This window comes from Humulus lupulus, chromosome 3 (genome assembly GCF_963169125.1).
Source record: "Humulus lupulus chromosome 3, drHumLupu1.1, whole genome shotgun sequence".
In the NCBI taxonomy this organism is placed as follows: domain Eukaryota; kingdom Viridiplantae; phylum Streptophyta; class Magnoliopsida; order Rosales; family Cannabaceae; genus Humulus; species Humulus lupulus.
The window spans coordinates 198,702,129-198,723,287 of NC_084795.1; the positions used below are offsets into that span (position 1 = coordinate 198,702,129).

General features: G+C 37.0%; 1 long non-coding RNA gene across 1 annotated transcript; it reads left to right on the forward strand.

Moving 5' to 3' along the window:
* The first annotated feature begins 1,747 nt into the window (after positions 1–1,747).
* On the forward strand, positions 1,748–13,082 carry LOC133821490 (uncharacterized). Its single transcript, XR_009887620.1, has 2 exons — positions 1,748–1,954; positions 12,768–13,082. It is a non-coding gene; the product is annotated as an uncharacterized LOC133821490 (long non-coding RNA).
* Positions 13,083–21,159: the final 8,077 nt, after the last annotated feature.

A 21,159-nucleotide genomic window follows, 5' to 3' on the forward strand; every position in this document is an offset into this window, starting at 1 on the left:
GGTATCAAGTGAGCATCTGCGAAGTATTTATAAAGGCCCCAAATCCTGGCCCCTGATCCAATGGACAGGTGTCTCCCCATCGGACGATCCAGAATCGTGCAAAGATATTTATGAGCCCTCTCAAGCCGATCCTCACCATCCCAAATCTAATAGCCCAGGAGAGGCGGATGCCAAAGGTCGCCCCATCCTACGGTCCACCTCAGCCCAAAGGCGTTAATGATGGACCCCCGTGCGGAGTGGACACTTCGTGACCTGTGCTGACACACTAGCCAAGGCCTAGCGACCCTTGAGATGGCAAGGCGACCCTTCAAGATCTGTGCAGCAATCACCTGGTGACACATGTACCCTTGCCACGAAGCGGGACTAAGGTAAACGTACCTGGATGCTGGTAAACCGTTCGGGCCCAGCATACGGCCAGCATCACTGCCCTCAATCACAGATCCACGATCCGAAGCAGGAACTGGGAAGACAACTGTGCAAGCATCCGGGAGCAATGCAAGCCTCCTCCTGGCGGGCCTAGGCGAAGGCTTGGGGGGTAAATGTTATCCCCATTTCCTGCGTGGCCCCGGAACGACCGTCCAGGCCCATGGTCAGGGCATTCAAAATGTGGGCCCGGCCCAAGGCCTCTTGGTACGGGAATGTCCAGGGGGGCACGGGCCTAGTGCAATTCTGGGCCAGACGGGGGTCCGGTATGGTTATCCGGGATAGTCATCCGAGAGACATGCAGGCAGCTCGGACCCCCCGGCGGTATACGTGCCTGGTCCTGGAGCCTGGTAACGGTTCGGGCCTGTGGTAAATGAAGAGGGACAAAGGTAAACAAATCCAGATCACGTCGTCCCCAGTTGGTGGGAAAAGTGTCCAGGACCCTGAAGCCGCCCCACTCCGCGTGGATGTTGTCCCTACTTTTCACCTGCGGAAAAGGCCACCTCGGGATTGCACGCGCGTTGTTTCAGATCTGCACTGCCAAGTACTCTGACTGGTCTTGTCCCCTGAATCTGCCTCGTAACTCGAAGTGTCCAGACCAAAAGTACCGTTTTGTCGGGCGAAATATAGTTCTTGGGCCACCTTACTGGGCCTTAACTGGTCTGGATTTTGTGTATGTTTTATCTTTTGTGTTGGGCTTCCACTAGAGAGGCCAAGAGTATCCATATCTCTGATGGGCCCGGGCCAGACCCGGCCCAGAACCAGTGTTCCCATGAGCCTATAAATACGGGCAGTAGAACACTAGAAAAAGTCTCTCTCTTCGACTCATATACAGTTACCCTATCAAAATATAGAGAGAAACTCCATTGTAAAAGGCTTTCCAAGCTCTAATACAACTGACTCGTGGACTAAGGCTAATTAACACCCCAACCACGTAAAAAATCCTGTGTTGATCCTTTAAATTCCATATCAGTAGTCTTAGCTAATATTCATTAGTATAGTTTCCGAAAATCTCGGTAAACAACATCCTAACCCCCTAATAAAGGCCCTAAGCCTTGTTAGAAAATTTTGGACGTTACAGGAAAAGAGAAAAGCGTTGGTAGTACTTTGGCTCAATTAGCTAGATAGGGAACAATAAACATGCACATATATATAATGATATTGATTAATATTTCAAGTCTCTCTATTTGCTTTTGATGATTTTTGGAAGGGGTAATTAAGCAATTGTTGAATGTTTCTATTATATAATTGCATTATCTTGTTTACTTTTGTGAAATGTTTTTATTTTTGAGCATTGGTTAAATACAGATTGTAGCATAGGATCTACAAACATGGTTCGTACACGGTTTTCTTCAAGATATGCTCCATCTACAATAATTCTCCTCATTCTAAATATAAATAGAAAACTTCAGTTCTTCTTGAAGCAAGAGGGGAGAAAATATACTCTAGTAGCGAACATGAAGCTAAGAAAGCCAAAATATCTAAATAGACTCAACTAACTATTGAGGAACCTTCACATTACCCTCCTGAGGTACATTTTCAATTTCTTTTAGTTTATTTTTTTTCCTTAAAATAATTTAATTAAACTTTAATACTGATTGTTGAGGTTATGTTATAGTGTTCTTTTTATTCTTTGGTCGAGCTGATTAGGTTGCTTGTTTATTATCTATTTTTGTGCTTAAGGTCTTTTGTGTTGCTTATGTTGCTTTATAAGTTGCTATATGGGATTGCTCTAAAGTTGTAAGGGTTGTTTTATATATTGTTTATGATGATTATGAGTTGTTTTAAATGTTGACATATAGGGTTGATTTAAAGTTTCAAGGGTTTCTTACCATGTTGCTTTATGGGTTACTTACTAGTTCAAACAGTTGCTAAACATGTTCTTGTGTGGGTTACTTTGTAGTTTCAACAATTCTTAAGATGTTGCTTTATGGGTTGCGAGATTGTTTATGTGACTGGATTTATGAACTTGTTTGGGCAGTTTTATTTTGGTAACATGGTTGAGAGAAATTTATTTACTCTTTTCTTTTGATGGTATGTTTTTGTAGTTCAGTTTTTGAAAGTGTTCATTTGCAATGTCATTAATAGCATTACCTTAACCTTTTTTGACCCAAAGAGAATGGCCTATAACTTTCCTCAATTATGACTTCATTCCTAGGAAGCATACTTATTGTTGTCTTGGCTGCATAGAAAAAATATATAAAGACAAGAAAACGATAGTAGATTTCTTTGTTTTAATTTCTTGTTCATCCATTAAAACAATATGTTGTCCCGGTTCAGACAATCAATTTGAGATACTTTTTGTAATGTATTTGTTGAAAGCACAACCTCAAACAAGTACAAAAACACACAACAAATCAAAAAACAATTGATCAAATATCAATTATCAAGCATAAACACAAACTGGTTTTAATCAAGGAATCAATACCAAAACAGAATGAAAAACATAAAGAACACAATGCACATACGTGGTTCAAGTGAGTGTTGGCTAGACACCACTCTACTCCACGACCAAACCAGCCATAAGGGTTATGTAATCTCTTTATTAACTTGAGTTCTCAATTCTGTACGTCAATGGAGTCTTGCTCAAAGAATCATCTCTCAACAGTGGTACATAAGTTCTTGCTAGGCTTCTCTCTCTAGTTAGTCTCTCTATTACAGTTAGTATGGAATAGTATGTATTAAATGAGTGGAAATTTGAGACTTATATACATAGGGGTGAACAACTAGTGTAGCTCCCTAAACCCGAGTACCAATTGTCATAACAGAAATTTGAAAAATTCCGTTATGATGTCCAATAATAGTCGTTAGTGTCCTTTGAGCATTTTACCGATTCTAACAATCATTCACCTTGGTAACATGCTCGAGATCAGTACCTTGAGCTGGTTTTATTTGGCAAATCAGCAACTAAGTATGTTGAGCAAGCGCTGGTTTTATTTGGCAAATCAGCAACTAAGTATGTTGAGCAAGCTTAGACAGTGTCTAAACTTGCTGAAGGGGACATATTTAGTTAACATGTCTGCTGCATTATCTTTTGTTCCCACCTTCTTGAGTTGAACTTCATTTATTCCAATGACATCTCTGATAAAATGAAGTTTGATGTCTATGTGTTTAGACTTCTCATGAAACATAGGATTCTTCATTAAGTGCAAAGCACTTTGATTGTCACATAGCACAGTGATGTCTTCTGAATTGTACCCCAATTCACTTGTGAAACCTCTCAACCATATGGCTTCTTTAATTGCCTTTGTAGCAGCCATATATTCAGCCTCTGTGCTTGACAATGCCACTACCTTTTGAAGGTTAGATTTCCAGCTAATGCATCCACCCAATGCTGTAAATGCATAACCTGTCCGTGATCTTGTGTCCAAACTTTCTGCATAATCTGAATCCACATACCCCTCTATCTCTGTTCTGAATTCTGCGTCTGCACTATACATTAGTCCAAGGTTGTAACGACCCAAATTCGCTAATAAGGCTTAAGGGCCTTGATTAGTGTGCCTGGAGGGCATATTGGGATTTATGTGTGACATTAATGAGTAAAATGCATGGTTATGATTTAAAGCATGTTATATGACTATTTGACTATTTGAGATGCATGGCTATGTGTATTAGTATGCATGTAGGCCCTGATTGTGTTAGAAGGGCATAATTGTAATTTTGACCATTTTGGGCATAACTGTATTGATATGTGATGAATGTCGAGACCACATTGTGATGTGGATGTATCTGTGATTTGTGACTCGAGACGATCCCAGAGAGCAGTTTAGCGGAAAAGTCCAGGCGAGAATTTATACCCGGCTCGGGGCGAGCCTGGGGTATAAATAGGAATCTGATGAGTATATTCAGGTTAATTTTGATAATGAGGAATACATATTTGGTGATTTATCAGGTATTGGGAAGCAAGCGGGAAAATATTAGAGACACTTGAGGATTAGCGGGAATTGGGTAAAATGACTAAAATGGCCCTACGTGGACAAAAAGGTTTAGAGTTAATAGGGAGGGCATTTTGGTCAATTGGCTTTTTAGAGATAGATTGATTGAGGCTTTATATACTTAGTGGGATTGATAGAGAGAGTTATATGGCTGTGGAAAAGAAAGAAAAAGGAAGGAAAAGAAAAGAGAGAAAACAGAGGGGTTTTTCCAAAAGGGGTGGTTTGTGCATTCTTGCACAATTTCTCTCCATTTTTCTTGGAGCAAAGCTCAGTGGGGAGCTAGGATAGGCTGAACATCAAGGATCTTAAGGTTATACTTGAAGATTTGGCAAGGATTAGTAAGAACACATCAACTTTTGAGGTAAGTTTTTAGAAATTTCAGTTTTAAGGGTTTGGCTGGTTTGAGCTGTGTTTTGAGCTGAGTTGATGGGAACTTTAGGGAATTTCTGGGCAAGCCTTGAGGAAGAGCAAGCTAAGGAGGTCTAGGAAATGAATCAAGGTCAAAATTGCATCAACGGTATGAATTCTAAGCCTTTAACTTTGTTGTTTGACTGAATTTCTGGGTTTAGGGTTCATCTATGGTGAATCTTGAGATTTGGGATGCATGAGCTTGGGTTTTGAGATTTGGGGATGCTTGGGATGAGTGGAGAGTGTTTATAAGCTTTATTTTGAGTTTGGTAAAGATTTGGGGAAGTTTGGGTTGAGATTGGCTCAAAGAAATCGCAGAAAAAGAAGTTGAGAGTTGCCTGCCTGCAACTAGCGCTACAGCGCTAGTCTTTGGGCGTTGTAGCGCTAGGCCCTGTTTCTGGGGTGGTGCTGATTCTGCTTGTAGCGCTATAGCGCTCTCTTTTGAGCGCTGTAGCGCTACCCTGTGCCCAGAAAGGGGTTTTTGGGTTATTTGTGAGGGATTTTGACCTAGGGTTCGGGGTTCGATTCCACTACCTTGTTTTGTGGATCTAGGACTTCCCGGGGGGCTCGGGATTGGTCCCGAGGCGAGGTTTTGGACTCGAGGTTTGGTGTTGACTTTGACCTATGTTTGTGCTTAGGTGTGCGCTAAGGCTCGAGTGGGATCGTGCTCAAGGAGTCAAGTGTTGAAAGCTATCAAATTGACAGGTAAGAAAACTATAGCACCCATAGGACAGGGCATGGGCCCATGGTGTGATTGCAGGGCACGGCCCTATATTGCATTACATGTTAGGGTGCAGACTTGATTGTATTAATATATGTTCAAATGTTATTTGAGTTAGACTATCTGTGATTATAGTTGAATGAAACGGCGAGGAGCCGAGAACGGCAATGGAGCCGAGAACGGCGAAAGGCCGAGAACGGCAGTGGGGCCAGAAGTACCACTTAGCACGTGAAGTGCTTGTAGTCAGGGTGGGACCCCATGGATACATGTGATATCCTTACGATAAGGACCGAGAACCCAGGCTTTGGTAAGGCTTCTGGGGCGGCATGGCCGGGTCGCTTAAGTCTATTGGTTAACCCGTTTATCTGTGGACTATCTGATATGATTAATTGTATAATTTGCATATGTTATGAACTGCATGAGTTTTCTTGCTGGGCTTCGGCTCACGGGTGCTCTGTGTTGTAGGTAAGGGCAAAGATTGAGTCGACCAGCCATGAGTACGGAGAGCATGAAGCGACGCGTACATGTTTGGCTTGCCCGACTGCTTTGGTTGGGGGTTTATTTGAGAAATGGCTGTAATAATCTGTGATTTTGATAATTAATCGACTGTAAAATTATTTTATGTTGTAAATAGTTTTCAAACCCTATTTTGGGATCCCAAATGTTAAATACTAGAAGTTTTCAAAGAAACAACGCATTTTTAAAGATTACAGCCTTAACTTTTGCTTAGTCACACTTTTGTTTTAAAAACCTCGGTTAGCGAGTTCATTGCACATTATTTTGTTTTAAAACTCACTTAGTAACGGCTCTAAGGAAGTAGGGCGTTACAAAGGTCCAGGGTACCTTTGACATACCTCTGATCCATTTCAATGCCTTCCAATGCTCAATCCCAGGATCTGAAATGAATCTACTAACAACACTTAGTGCATAGGCTAAATCTGGTCTTGTGCAAACCATAGAGTACATTAAGCTTCCAACACATGAAACATAGGGTATCTTGTCCATTTCTTCTCTGTCTTCCTCTGAATTGGGTGCCTGCTGCTGTGACAGCTTGAAGTGGGGTGCTAGAGGTGTAGTAATAGGTTTCACTTCTGTCATGTTGAACTTGCTCAATACTTTTTCAAGATAGTTTTTCTGAGATAAGAACAAGTTCTTTGGTCTTGATCTTGTAGTGTCAATTCCTAGAATTCTCTTAGAAACACCTAGATCCTTCATCTCAAATTCTGATCCCAACTGACCTTTGAGTCTATCAATCTCTGATCTGTCTTTGCCTATGATCAGAATGTCATCTACGTATAACAGAAGGTATAGGGTGCTGTTATAGTAGACACATGGATCATAGCTGCTCTTTGTATAGCCTATGTGAGTCATGAACTCATTGAATCTCAGATTTCATTGCCTTGGTGCTTGCTTGAGGCCATACAAAGATTTCTGTAGTAGGCAGACCTGGTTGGGGCTGCTACTTTTGAACCCTTCTGGTTCAACCATGTAAATTTTCTCCTCAAGTCTTCCATGCAAGAAGGCTCTCTTCACATCCATTTGATCTATTTCTAGATCATATTTGGCCACTTTGGCCATTATTACTCGAATGGATGTTTGTTTCACAACTGGTGAGAAAATATCTGAAAAATCTATACCTTCTCTCTGGTTGAATCCCTTGGCAACTAATCTTGCCTTGTATCTGATTGGTTCACTTGGTAAGCCCTCCTTGTGCCTGAATATCCACTTGCAGCCTATCAACTTTTGTCCAGGAGGTTTCTTAACTGTTATCCATGTCTTGTTTTTGATTAATGATGTCATCTCTTCATTGATAGACTTGTTCATTCGTCACTATCACTACTATTCATGGCTTCTTGGTAGGTTGCTGGTTCAACATCTACAATTTCTTCTGCAGTGTTCAATGCAAATGCTGTGTAATCAGCATATCCAAGTCTGTTAGGGGGTCTTATTTCTCTCCTAGCCCTATCCCTGGCCAATTGGTAACTGTCAAGCTCAGTCTGAGTTGTGTCTTCACCTGAAGCAACCTGGTCTTCATCTTCCAAGCTTTCTGAATGACCTGATGCTGTGCTACCGTCAACCTGAACTGGAGAGTTTCTTTGTGTATTAATATCACTTGTCTTGATCATAACTAATGTGTCTAACTGTGTCACAGCCATCTGATCTTCCTAGAATACCACATCTCTGCTTATGATGCATTTCTTGTGTCCCTCTTCTAAACACCACAATATGTATCCTTTAACACCATCTGGATACCCCAAGAACATGCATTTCAGGGCTCTTGGTTGGAGTTTGTCTTGCCTTATATGAACATAGGCAAGAAAACCAAAGACTCTCAAGTGATCTAACTTAGGTGCACTTCCTGTCCATAGTTCTTGTGGGGTTTTCAAGTTGATTGCTGTGGATGGACACCTGTTTATGAGATAACATGCTGTCTTTACGGCTTCACCCCAGTATTTTCTCTCCAAATTTGCTTCTTTGAGCATGCACCTAACTCTTTCAATCAATGTCCTATTCATCCTTTTAGCAAGGCCATTTTGCTGAGGGGTTTTAGGAACTGTTTTGTGCCTGACAATACCCTTCTTGTCACAATAAGCATTGAATAACCCTGAGCAAAATTCAAGGCCATTGTCTGTTCTCAGTTTTCTAACTTTCTTGCCTGTTTGAGTCTCAACTAGTTTCTTCCATTTGACAAAAATTTCAAAAGCCTCATCTTTTGTCTTCAATAAGAACACCCAAACTTTTCTTGAGTAGTCATCCACAATGCTTAAGAAGTAATTGGCACCACCTAGTGATTGAACTCTTGAAGCCTCCCACAGATCGGAATGCACATAAGCCAATGGTTCTTTAGTGGTGTGCATTCCAACAGAAAACTTGACCCTGCAGCTCTTCCCCATGACACACTCTTCACAGAAATTTTGTTTGCCATCTAGTTTCTCTTTCAAGAGACCTTGTTTATTCAGCTCAACCAAGCCTCTCTCACTGACATGACCTAGTCTCATGTGCCATAGCTTGGTGTTGTCAACACCAGCTCTCCCAACTGCAGTATTCACACTACCTTCAGTAGCGTTAGCAGACTTGCTGCTGTCTGTCTTCCCAACCAGAACATAAATGTCATTCTTGAGTTCACCCTTCATGACAACCATAGAGCCCTTAAGAACCTTGAGTGAACTTTCTCTCTTGATAGAGCAACCTTTAGAAGTCAATTCCCCAACAGATAACAGATTTCTCTTGAGTGCAGGGACATACCTCACATTTGTCACGGTCCTTGGCACACCATCATGCATTTTGATCACAACTGACCCTATGCCCTCAACCCTACAAGCTTTGTTGTCTCCTAGCAGAACTGAACCACCTGTCAGATCCTTGAATTCACAAAAGAATTCCCTGTGAAGTGTCATGTGGAATGAACAACCTGAGTCAAGAATCCATTCTTGGTCAGTTTCTTGACTTGAGACTACTAGAACATCAGCTGAGTCATAGCCATCTGATGCAACACTAGCATGTCCTCTTTCTTTCCCTTTGTCTCTTTTCAACTTTGCCTGCAAAGCCTTGCACTCATCTCTGAAGTGACCCTCTTTCTTGCAGTAGTAGCACTGTTTTCCAGCCTTTGATTTCGATTTAGACCTCTGTCCATGATGACTGTTCTTACTGTTGTTGTTGCCTTTGTAGTTGCCATTGTTAGACTTGTTCCCACTAGATCTTGAATCCCTGTTCTTTGATCTGCCTCGTGCATACAAGCCTTCACCATTATTCTCACCCTTTTCCTCAGATTTCTTTTGTATCTCCTTAGAATTCAAAGCAGCTTTCACCCTTGACATAGTCAAGGTGTCCTTTTGTAACGCCCTACTCCCTTAGAGCCGTTACCAAGTGAGTTTTTAAAAGAAACTTAGTGCAAAGAACTCGTTACCGAGGTTTTTAAAACCAAAGTGTGACTAAGCAAAAGTTAAGGCTATAATCTTTTAAAAAAATGCTATACTTTATTGAAAACTTCAAGTATATAACATCTGGGATCCCAAAATAAGGTTTGAAAACTATTTACAACTTAAAATAAGTTTACAGTTGATAAGTTATTAAAATCACAGATTATTACAGCCATTTTTCGTAAATACCCCCAACCAAAGCAGTCGGGCAGGCCAAACATGTACGCGTCGCTTCATGCTCTCCGTACTCATGGCTGGTTGACTCATTCTATGCCCTTACCTGCAACACAGAGCACCCGTGAGCCGAAGCCCAGCAAGAAAACTCATACAGTTCATGACGTGTGCAAATTAAACAGTTAACATATCCAGTAATCCACAGATAAACAGGTCAGCCATCAACTAAGCAAACACGGCCATGCCGCCCCAGAAGCCTTACCAAAGCCTGGGGTTTCGGTCCTCACCGTAAGGATATCCCATTTATCCACTGGGTCCTACCCTGACTATAAGCATCCCATGTGCTAAGTGTTACTTCCGGCCCCACTGCCGTTCTCGGCTTCCTTGCCGTTCTCGGCTCATTAGCCGTTCTCGGCACCTTTGCCGTTCTCGCTAATATAATCACATATAGTATAATTCAAATGACATTCAAACGTATATCAATTCAATCAAAACTATACCATAACATATAATACAGTTTAGGGCCGCGCCCTGCATTAATACTATGGGTCCAAGCCCTGCCTACGGGTGCTACAGTTTTCTTACCTGTATCCCGAGCTTCACAGTGCACCAAAGTCACGAGCACGGTCCTCTAGCACGAGCCTCACCGAAATCCTAGTCACAACACACATAAAACACTTTTAATACTAACCAACCCAAAACCACCTCCCGGGACCAATCCCGTACTTTCGGGACTCCCAAATTCCTAAAACAATTCATTGGAAACATCCCCCGAGCCGCCGGAACAAATGCCCAAAATTGCAAAATTTCCCATCCTGAAAAAGGCGTAGCGCCGCAGCGCTACCCGCAAGGGCCACGGCGCCCAGAGAAGTCAGAAATTTCCCCTGACTGTAAACAGCCTCGCGCCGCGGCGCCCAAGAACAGGGCCGCGGCGCTCCTTCGCGAACCCAGAAATCTGGCTTTTCTCTTGCATTTTTCCCGAGCTAAAACCCCTCCAAATCATCCCAAACAATTACCTAAACCCCAAGATCAATTTAAAACTCCAAATAGACCATTCAACAACCCATAAACATCATAACCCAGCTCAATAACACAATCACACTCAAAATCCACCCATTTGATTTCAACTTCAGAAATTTAAACCCATAAACCAAACCCATAAACCAAAGCTTGAAAAACTTAACCCATGCTTCAAATTTCCTAAACCACAATAGAAACAAATCTTAAAATTGCATAGAATCCTTACCTTAAGTGGAGAATTCACCCTTTGCTTCCTTGATTCATCTCCAAGTCTCCAAATTTTAGCTCCTTCTCCTCTTCTTCTTCTTCTTGCCCTAGCTTTTCTTCTTCTAGTTTTTTTTCTTTTCTTCTCTTCTAATTTTATCAAAACCAAACAATGACAAGCCTAAACCGAGTACCCCATATAACCCAGCTGCAATTTGTCTAAACCCCTTGCCAAATGACCATTTTACCCCTCCTTACCTATCCTTTCCTAACTAAACCTCAAGGGCTTACTTGTCATTTCCTATCCATTACAATTCTACCATTTCTCCATCTAAACCTGTTACTCTCTATGGTTACTAACAGTTACATAAGTTACCATATTACCAGTTACCATAATCTCTCAAGAACTAAGTTACAAAATCCCCGAAATACCCCTAGGCTCCTCCCGAGCCGGGTATAAAATCCCGTTGTGACTTTTGAGTTAACTAGCTCTCCAGGACTGTCTTGGCACGTGCATCACAATAATAACACCACTCTCACGTGGTACAAATCACATAATACAATTATCACATATATGCCCTCAGCGGGCTAAAATTACCAATTTACCCCTATCATACAAACGGGGTCCACATGCATATTTATTTCACCTAAACATGCATACTAACCACATATTCATTAAATTCACATAAATTAATGCAATATAACAATTATTGCCCTCCAGGCACACTAATCAAGGCTCCAAGCCTTATTAGCAAATTTAGGTCGTTACACCTTTCCATACAATATAGTATCCACAAAATGTTCATAAACTTTTGGTAATGAACTGAGTAAAAGAATACCTTGATCCCCATCATCAATCTTGACCCCGATATTGTTGAGATCCAAGATAATCTTGTTGAATTCATCTAAGTGTTTTCTGAGTTCCTTGCTTTCATCCATCTTGAGAGTGTAAAGTTTCTTCTTGAGATAGAGTTTATTTGCAAGTGATTTCTTCATGTAGATGCCTGACAATTTCTCCCATAGACCAACAGCAGTGTCTTCACTCAACACTTCTCTCAAGACCTCATCTCCAAGACTGAGAAGTATAGCACTATGTGTCTTTGATTCAATTTCCTTCATCTCCAAGAAACTTAAGCTCTTCTCTATCAATAGCTTCTGAAATCCCCTGATGAACAAGTAAAGCCTTCCTTTTGATTCTCCATAAGCTAAAGTCATTAGCTCCTGTGAACTTATCCACTTAAAATCGTGCGGAAGCCATTTGAGATCAAATCTTGATCTTTCTTGAAACCTTGATGTTGTTCTTGATGGCCCTCGAACCTGGCTCTGATGCCACTTGTTGAAAGCACAACCTCAAACAAGAACAAAAACACACAACAAACCAGAAAACAATTGATCAAATATCAATTATCAAGCATAAACACAAACTGGTTTTAATCAAGGAATCAATACCAAAATAGAATGAAAAACATAAAGAACACAATGCACATACGTGGTTCAAGTGAGTGTTGGCTAGACACCAGTCTACTCCACGGCCAAACCAGCCACAAGGGCTATGTAATCTCTTTATTAACTTGAGTTCTCAATTCTGTACATCAATGGAGTCTTGCTCCAAGAATCATCTCTCAACAGTTGTACATAAGTTCTTGCTAGGCTTCTCTCTCTATTAAAATTTGTATGGAATAGTATGTATTAAATGAATTGAAATTTGAGACTTATATACATAGAGGTGAACAACTAGTGTAGCTCCCTAAGCCCGCATACCAACTGTCATAACAGAAATTTAAAAAATTCTGTTATGATGTCCAATAATAGCCGTTAGTGTCCTTTGAGCATTTTACCAATTCTAACAGTATTACTGGCTTTTAACTAATTGCATAGAAGATAAGACTCATAATTATCTATTATACAAATAAAATCACCTTAATGGTTACTGATATGATATGTGAATATGTCAATATGCAGGATTTGAGCAACCCCTGGTAGCAGGTTGTGGTCATGGAGGAAAATTTATCTACAACAAAAACATAGAAAGGGTTGTTGTATTGTTTCAAGGGTTGTTTAAATGGTTGTTGTTTTGGTTGCTTAACTAGTTGTTGTGTGAGTTACTTTCTATGTTGTTATAAAGGGTTGTTGTATTGTTTCAGGTGTTGCTTAAGAGGGTTTTGTGTGAGTTTTTTACCATGTTGTTTATGGGTTGCTTAGGAGTTTATAGGGTTGTTTTATATGTTGCTACCTAGGGTTACTATATTGTTTCAAGGGTTGCTTGATTGGTTTCTGTGTGAGTTTCTTACAATGTTTCTTTATGGGTTGCTTAGTTATAAAGTTGCTTACCATGTTGTTTTATATATTGTTAATGCATATTATAGGTTGATTAGAAGTTTCGACGGTTGCTTAATTGGTTGTTGTGTGTGTTGCTTAATAACTTGCTGTGGGTTGCTTTTGTGGTTTCAATGGTTAATTAACATGTTTCTTTATGGGTTGCTAATTGTGACTTAATTTATTAATATTAATATTTGTATTTTGCTATTTAATTTGGTGTGTTCTTTTACTATGTTTTGTAGGGTATGAATTTCCTAATTCATTTAGATAATCATTGTTCTTCAAAAATTTCTTCTACAATCAAACATTCACAAATTCTCACTATCCTCCAAAAGTATGCTTATTTACTGTACTCATATGCAATGGGAAAACAATAATGTGGATATGAGAGTGCACGATAGTATGCTTGTCGTGATTAGACAGCTAGCAAGGCATAACCAATAAGACAACGGGAAAGTATTATTAATGTAGTTGTTGTTGCCAAGACAAAATCCTTATTGGTTGTACTTAAGAGTTACTTTTCATACCCAATTTATTAAGCTTATTGTTGAATGTTTAGTTTTCATATAGTTATTCATATTATTCTTTTTTTATTTATTTATTATTAATTTTTTGTTGTAATTATTTTATAATTTAATGTCTTTCTTTGATAATTTCCACATGAAAATTTAAAAGCAACATATAAAGACATTTAAACAAACCATAAGCAACTCCTTGTAAGTATTTCATTAAACTTTTAAGCAATCCACAATTATTATAAACAACATGAAAAATAACTTGTCAAAAAACTATGAAAACTCTTAAGCAACCTATAAAATAACATTATATGCAACCTTCAAAATTCCTAAGCAACCTTAGCCAACATTTAAAGCAATACTTTTAAGCAATTCTTAATCAGCCTATTCAAGAACATGCAACTTATAATCCCCAAAAACAGCATATAAATCAACTTTTTTAAGCAACCCTTAAGCATTCAGCAACCCACAATCTTTATATCAGCATATACAACCTTTACAATTATTTAAACAATCCTTAAGCAACCTATTCAGCAACCCACAATCTTTATTATAACAAAAAATTTAGCAACCCTTAAGGAAACTCATAATCCACAAAAGTAACATATAATGCTTATGAGCAACTCTCTATGCCTACATGTACAACAACCCAAAAGCAACCTAAGCAACATGTTAAGGAATTTAATGAACAATAAAGTTATAGAGTAAATAACATTTATATATATTAAAGAAATTATTAGTAATTTTAAAGTAAAACATAAAGGAAATGAACCAAAACTATTATATAGATCAAACAATTGAACTTTTCATATTGTTTTGAAAAATAATGAAGCAATAATGTATGATTTTGTAAGTCAACATCTAATCTTTCTGTCGAAGGTTTCTGCAAGTCTTTCTGTTATGTCCACTTTGACCGCAATTCTCGCATCTTTTTTGGTTTTTTGTTTCTCTCCTATGTCGCTTTGCATCTTCTTTTCTTTGGTCTACCTACTCTTATTTTTCCTTCTGGGGTGTACTTTCACAACTTTGATATGTTCACGTATTTTCTAAGTGTCTTCATTGCCAAGATGGTATATAATGTCTTTGTAAGTTGCAACCATGACTTCCTTTGTGTAATATGGAGAACAATATTGATAAAGATCTTGATTCATTTCTTTAAAAACAACAATTGTGTGGGCACAAGGAAGTTGATCCATTTGAAACCCGTTGAATCAAGTATATATTCTGTTATTAACATGGCAAATCAAGTAAATCACTGTGTTTAGAAACATAATCAATCTTATAAAAACAACTAAAGTAATTTCATTATTTAACCATAGTAAAAGTCTAACCCTTTAAGCAACATGTAAAGAAACTTATAAGGCAACATGTTAAGGAAGCATATATATTTAAGAATCATGTTAAACCCTAATCAACTTATTCAACAGCTCACAATCATTATTATCACCAAATTTTAAGCATCCCATAAGCAATTTAAGCAACAAATAAATAAAATCTTAAGCAACCTATTTAACAACTACCAATCATATAAGCAACATATATAGCAACTCTTAGGCAACCTATTCAACAACTACTAATAATTATAAGAAACATATACATCAATCGTTACAACTACTTAAACAACTCTTAAGAAACCTATTCAACAACTACCAATCATTATAAGCAACATATACAACAACCATTACAACTTCTTAAGCAACCTGTTCAACAACTACCAATCATTATAAGCAACATATACAACGATCTTATACAACAACGTGTTAAGAAAACATTCATGATCAACCCTTAAGCAATCATTAAGTAAAGTAACCAATTCAACGATTCACAATCATTATAATCAACATAAACAACAACTTAAGCAACTAATTATTAGAAACCCTTAAAGAAACTCATAATCCCCGCAAGCAACATATAAAGAGACCTTTAAGCAACCTATTCAGCAAGTATCAATCATTACAAGCAATATATATAACAATCTTTACTATTACTTTAGCAACACATAAGGAACATGTACAACAAATAAAGAAACTATTAAACAACTTCTTCAGCAACCTTTATAACCCCTTAAGCAACTAATGAGCAACCTATTCAAAAAACCTCAACATATTATATTGAGTATAAGCAACATATGCAGCAACCCACCATCTGTATTTATAACCTAATTTTTAGCAACCCTTAAAGAAACTCATAATCCCTATAAGCAACATATAGAGAGACATTTAAGAACCCTATTCATCAACTACAATACTACTCTCAAGCAAGCTCTTCAGCAACCCGTTTAACTCTTAAGCAACTAGGAAGCAACCTATTCAGCAACTCAAAAAGTAATAATAGAGAAATTAAAGCTACCAACATATCTAAGCAAAGTATAAAATCATATTTACCTCCTTTCAATCACTCCTCCTTAAATCCCAACAACTTGGTAATTGCTTGTTCTAACACCTTCCAATTGCTTGCTTTATGAATATTATTGCAACGACCTAAGGATTTAAAGCAACCCAATCAGATTCAACCAAATCAATCAACAACATATACAACAAATAGAGAAACTCTTAAGCAAACTCTTCAGCAACCATTATAACCCCTTAAGCAACTAGGAAGCAACCTATTCACAACCTATAACCTTTATTATGAGCATATAAAACAACTTTTACAACTACTTAATGAACTATAAAGCAACTTATGCAGCAACCCACCATCATTATTATAACCTAATTAGTAGCAACCTTAAAGAAACCCATAACACCTATAAAAAAAATTTAAAGAGACATTTAAGCAACCTATTCAGCAACTACAACACTACTCCCAAGCAAGCTCTTCAACAACCTTTTTAACACTTTAAACAACTAGGAAACAACTTGTTCAACAACTCAAATCATTATAAGTAACATAAGCAACTCATAAACAACATGTACAATATTTAGAGCAACCTTTCAAACACCCAACAAAAAAATAGAGCAACAAAAGTAATAATAGAGAAATTAAAGCTACTAGTAGATCTAAACAAAGTATAAAATCATATTTACTTCATTTCAATCACTCCTCCTTAAATCCTAAGAACTTGGTAATTGCTTGTTCTCACATCTTCTTCCAATTGCTTGTTTTATGAATATTATTTCATCAACCTAAGAATTTAAAGCAACCCATTTAGATTCAATTTAATCAATCAACAACATATACAACAAATATAGTAACTCTTAAGCAAGCTTTTCAGTAACATTTATAACTCATTCAGCAACTAGGAAGCAACATATGCAGCAACATGTACAATATTCAGAGCAACCCATAAGTAACATGCATAATATTCAGAGATTAAAATCATATTATAAGTGAATAATCTTAGAACTTACCTAAAAGTTGCATAGATTTAAGTGGTTGGGTCAATAGGATTTCAACCTAATTGTAGATTTTGCTGAGATTTTGTTGGTTTTTTGAATTTTCAATGTGGCCTAGGTTAATATGGTGACTTGGATTTGACGGGAGAAATTGGTTGGTTGCTTTTCGAAGGTTTACTGCTCTGGCAATGGCTGTCACCGGAGCTGGTAGAGGAGAAAAATGAGATCGTGTAGATGAGAGAGAGGTGGAGATGTTTAGAAGGGAGAGTGGGAGACCGATTGTTTGGACTTGCAAATTGTATTTTTGAAATAAAATACTAAAGTAATATATTAATGAATAAAAATTTTAATTACCGTAGTATTGCCAAAAATAAGTAATCTATTACCGTATATACAAAATGAAAATCTCAAAAAAAAAAAAAACTTCTAAATATATATATTTTAAAAAATTAACTAATTTTATTTTTAATTTTTATTCTCTAATAAGTGAAAAAATTAGTGTAGTAATTTAGTTAGAGTGGCATAAGTGTAATAAAATTATACTACTATGTCTAATTATTAAGAACAAATTAATATTGCTTAAAATATGACACTTATCATGAAACTAAAATGAGAATGCTAAAAAGAGTGGAGAATAGTCTCCTTGTGTTCCCTTTGTTTTGACCACGTTAGCTTTTGGCATTTACCTTAGTTTTTATCAGATTTTTATCTCTGGTCAAAGATTGTTGACTCTAACAAATGTGAACTTTACTTATAATTGATTAAACCATTAATGAATATATATTTTATTGAATTATATAGAGCAATATGACAATTTTTTTTTTGACTAATCACTTTAAATTGCATACATTTTAAATAGTTCCACTCAAATTTTTTATTTTGTTTCTATAACAATACCCATTTCCATCAAGAGTATTAATTAGTTCTTTTAAAATCTAGGAAAATTTGCAGCCAAAATTAGTAAGTAGTATAAAAAATTGCACATAAATCACGAAATAGTTTTTTTAGTTTCAGTAAGTAGTCTAAAAAGTTGCACTTAAATCACTAAGTAGTTTATTTTGTGCAAAAGTAAGTATGTATTTTGAAATGTTGGACTTAAGACACTAAGTAATATTTTTTTTGTTGCACAAGTCATATTTTACACCTATTTTGTCTTAATTTTAATTATTTAATAAAAATCTAAAAAAAAATACATGTCTAATTTTGAAAAATTATTTGAAATTTGTCATAAAAATAAAAAAGAATTTAGAATTTTTAACATGAAAAAATTATTTAATTTTAATTAGCTTAATTTAAGTAAAATTAAATAATAAAGCTTAGTTTAATTAAAATTAAATAATTTTTTCATGTTAAAATTTTTATATTATTTTTTATTAAATTAGTGTAAAATGTGTCTTTTGTAAAGCAGCGCTTTCTTGGCAGAGTTTTAGGCAGCAAGAGACTTTAGGGCTTGTTGGAGCTGCTGAGCATAACGAATCGAAGCCAAAGACGGATCAAGGTAGCTTGCCTGCCAAGCCGAACCGAAAAAACTAACGTAGTGATTGAAGTGTAACATGTCACACGTGCAACCTTTTTAGACTACTTATTGATTTTCACCGCAAATTTTTCTAAATTCTATTAGTATTAAAGCCACTTGTGGCAAATTTCTCTAAAATCTTTTAGTATCAAAGCCACTTGTAATTGAAATTGAGTGTAATTTGAGATAGTTATTAGATTTGACATGTTTGTTTAACAAGTAATTACATGAAAAACCATGTAATTTAAGGTGATTGAAGTGCCCTAATACTCTCAAATTCTCATAAAATTGTATGTAATTATTAAATACTATCAATTTTAAATAGTCATATTACCTTGATATCCAAACATACCATGTCGAATATTAAATTTTGATTAATTTAAAATTCAAATTATGCGTTTAATTTGAATTTAATTAACGTGAAATATATCATATTAATATACACATATATATTGTTGTACCTAAAAAAATACGAGCTGGCGTATTTTTGGTTCGCGGTACAGCTGGCAAGCATTTAATAATGTTATCCATATTTCAAGAACGAGGTACACGTTCTAAAATGGGTATCTTGGATCAAACGCGTGTCGAGGAGACATCAATGAGATCGTGTAGCCATACCTTTAGGTACTACAAATCATAGCTCGAGCGTTTCAACGCTTAGATCGGCATAGCCTGGAAACCTCTGTTGGGGGAGACTGAGATAACCACACCTCAAAATTTTGAATCTACACAAAAATTGGATTGACAGAGACCAAATAAAGATTGAGAAAAATTATGCAAACTCAAGTTGGTGAATGATCTTCTTCAACATTGATGAACCTTCAAAAACCCTTGTAGAACCACCACTTTGAGCAAATCCTTAGAACAAAAAACAAAACCACAAATCCAAGGCTTATACACGTTTCTTAACGTTATCCTAATACTCTATTTCCTAGCCATCATTGATGCTTGATGCCTTTTCTAGGAGGAAATGATGATTGAGATTGAAAAAGCCTTAAACTCACAAAGTCAATCACTTTCTTTATGAGTTCTTGGAGAAAACTTGAGATTCTTGGAGCTAGAGAGAGAGAGGGAGAGAGAGAGAGAGAGGTTGGAGAGAGTGATCAAATCTTCCAAAACTCTATTTTGACCATTATATAAAGTATGCAACATCATTAGGTCTAACCAATAGGATTAAACTTGTAAAACACGTCATTTAGAGCATTTTGCGTAACTTGTATGGACTCCAGTACATGCAAGCGATGTATCACCTGCCAGGTGATATGTCGCCTACATGCAAGTGATGCATCACCGGCTAGGTTTTTTTGAAACCCTAAGCACCAAGCGATGTTACGCCACTTGGGTGGTGACACATCACCACCCTCTCTGATTATGGACCCCTCCAAAGGTCCTAAAATTCTCCAAATTCTACCAAACTTTTTTGGGGACCTTTAGAGATCTCCATGGATCACTTTTGACCCAAAAACATTTTTTTAAAGTGCCTACAATTGAAACTCAAATTTCACATTCACTATGTGAAATTCACTAAGTGTTTATACCTAGCTTGTATTTTAACAGTTATCTTTTGTATTTAACCAATCATGGTATCCACCTAGAATGGTATCACCCCACTATTCCTTCTAACTTTGATACCTAGAATGGTATCCACCTCTCCAAGGTCTTTCATTTTAAAGTTAGAAGATAGAAACATCTTTGTTTCTATTATTCCTTTCATGTCATTACTCAAAATAAACATATCATCTACATATAGACACACTAGTATGACATAGTCACCGCAAGTCTTAGAGTATAAGCACTTGCCTGCATTGTTGTGTCTAAATCCATCAGAAACAATGATTTTATCAAACTTCTCATGCCATTGTTTTGGAGCTTGTTTCAAACTATATAATGATTTGACAAGTCTACATACTTTATGTTCATTTCCTTGAAGAACAAAACCCTTCCATATAGATCTCCTCCTCGAGGTCCCCATTTAGGAATGTTGTTTTGACATCCATTTGGTGAACATAAATGTTATATATATAGATGATAAGGAAAACAAAAGTCTTATAGAAATAGTTCTTACTACCGGTGCATATGTGTCAAAGTAATTTATTCCCTCCCTTTGTTTGAATCATTTGACTACTAACCTAGCCTTGAAGGTTTGTAAGGTGCCATCGATGTGATATTTCTTTCTAAATACCAATTTGCACCCAATTGGTTTAGACCCCTTTAAAAGGTCAACCAATTCCCAGGTGTGGTTAGACATAATTGAATTCATTTCATCATTAATTGCATCATTCCAAAAAGTGGAGTCTCTAGAGGACATTGCTTCTCTTAAAGTTTTGGGATCATCTTCTATTTGAAGTACTATTGGATGTTTCCAAGTAACTTCCTCATTATTACCTTCAATAAGGTATTGTGTCTTTATTTGAGAACAATCTCACTTGATCTCAAATCTTTGAGACTTTGGCTCCCTTTAGGAAATTGTGGTTGCTCACCAACTATTCTAGGAGTCTCCTCTTGAGGCTCTCTAGTTTGAGTTGGTTCAAACTTATTGTCACATGACATGTTCTCAAAGAACTCAACCTCTCTTGATTCAATTATTACATTAGACTCCAGGTCTAATAATATATAAGCTTTGCTGTAGAGTCCCAGATTTTTACTTAGCTAGTAGTAGCAGTAGTAAT